The sequence below is a fragment of the Palaemon carinicauda genome, chromosome 34 (genome assembly GCF_036898095.1).
Source record: "Palaemon carinicauda isolate YSFRI2023 chromosome 34, ASM3689809v2, whole genome shotgun sequence".
NCBI lineage: Eukaryota > Metazoa > Arthropoda > Malacostraca > Decapoda > Palaemonidae > Palaemon > Palaemon carinicauda.
In genome coordinates this window covers 56,188,108-56,190,607 of record NC_090758.1, presented here as the reverse complement: position 1 = coordinate 56,190,607, position 2,500 = coordinate 56,188,108, and positions in this window count along the sequence as shown.

Sequence of the window (2,500 nt, the reverse complement as noted above, 5' to 3'; positions counted from 1 at the left end):
GCGTGTGGAAAGGACACACTGATCTCCTATAGGATATTCAACGACTCTGCTGAACATAATCTAAAGCGAAGGGGATTCATAGAGGATTTTTGAGCATGAGCTAAAGTAAGCTTTCTGTCCATTTATTACTAAGAGACTCTATTCTAATATAAAGCACCTTTGCCAGATTTCATTTTTTTGTTGTTTGGAATTCCTGGTTTACTAAACAATGCTCCATTAGTCATAGGTATGATCGGATCAAAATTTATTTCTGATCCTTTTTCGAAGCTCTGCAGAATCATTAATTATTTATTTTTCAACTTCTAAATTGTATTACCTATTATAGAATACGTAAACATTCATATATACATATATATATATATATATATATATATATATATATATATATATATATATATATATATATATATATATATATATATATATATATAAATATAAAGAGAGAGAGAGAGAGAGAGAGAGAGAGAGAGAGAGAGAGAGAGAGAGAGAGAGGAGAGAGAGAGAGAGAGAGAGCGAGAGAGAGAGAGAGAGAATTGCGAAATTACAGTTCATTTACTAAACATAGCTTCATTTTTCTAACCTTGCCTCCAGTTTCAAGTAAATGAAGATTTTCTTATATATATATATATATATATATATATATATATAGATATAGATATGTATATATATATATATATATATATATATATATATATATATATATATATATATATATATATATCTATATCTATCTATCTATCTATATATATATATATATATATATATATATATATATATATATATACATATATATATATATATTAAATATATATATACATATATATATATATATATATATATATATATATATATATATATATATATATATATATATGTGTGTATATATATATATATATATATATATATATATATATATATATATATATATATATATATATATATATATATATATATGTATATGTAAATATTTAAAGTATAGCAATAAATTTATACATAACAAGCAATCTCTCTGATGATATACTAAACTATTTCAATAAACCAATGGCTATTGGAAAAACAACATGGACTTACTTTGCATATAAACATTCGTCATATGCAAATGTTTAGAACAAAATCATATTGTTTTAATGAACAAAAATATTCCAGTTTTTGCATTCGTGAATTCCATTTCGTTCTTTTTTTAATGTAGAAATTTCTTGTAAAAATAACGGCTTTTCAATGAGATAATATTATTATGATTTCTAGGTTTGGATTATATTACTTTTTTTTATTCAAAATAGTTTGTTTACACATGAAAACTACATTAGATATATGTATCCTCATTAGGAATATTAGATGAACTTTTCGGGCATTTTTTTTTTTGTATGGATAGAAAGTTAATAGCTTGTACTCAATGCAGTGAGAAAGGACCGATTTAGGAGGGCCCCTTATTTTAAAGGTATCCCATCACTGTTGCCACATCTCCACCCAATAAGCCTCATTACTCTCATTTGTGTATTGTGGAACCCTCTATATACCAAAATATAAAAATATATTTTTTTTTTCGTAATCATTAACATTCCTTTACCTCATATTTTTTTTCACTTCCTCCACAATCTTTGTTAGGTTTAATAGATACAATGGCTTAATTACTCCTTAGTTCAGATTGGTCACCCTTACTCTCATTGAAAAGAACCACCATTGCCGACTTTCAAAAGTTTGTATCAAAATGGTGCCTTGTGAAGATATCTTTATATTATTCCTTACAATTAGTGAGGATGGGAGATTTTTGTCTGATTGATCACAGCTAACAAACCCATTATGGGTTAGGGTTAGCTTGGACTAGTACAGCAATACCGATCATTGCAATTTGTACACCCTATCACTATGTTAAAGGATATAGATATATATATATATATATATATATATATATATATATATATATATATATATATATATATATATATATATATATATATATATAAATATATATATATATATATATATTTAAATATGTATATATATATATATATATATATATATATATATATATATATATACATATATATATACATATATATATATATATATATATATATACATATATTTGTATATATATGTATACATATATATATATATATATATATATATACATCATTTTGAAACAAAAATTACCTTCGTGATCTATGTGAGCCACGCAATTAGCAAACTAGATTGTGAAAACCATGTTGTCAAAAAGGAGAACTCACTTGAGTAATCTCCTTCATTTCGAGATTCCTTTGTAGGATATTTTTCTTAGGATATGAATAATCTCCAGGTTGTCCAGGGGAGAGGATATTGTCAGGTCTACAACCTATAACCTACAACCTACAACCCCTGCAATGCATGTTATGATGGTATTTCAACGGGAATAGATTTGTCTTTGTAATATGGTTAACTTAACTCTGTCTGATTCTGGATTAATCTCAATTTCCTTCAAAGGTAGAATAAAGACTTTCATTTTAATTAGATACAAATAATA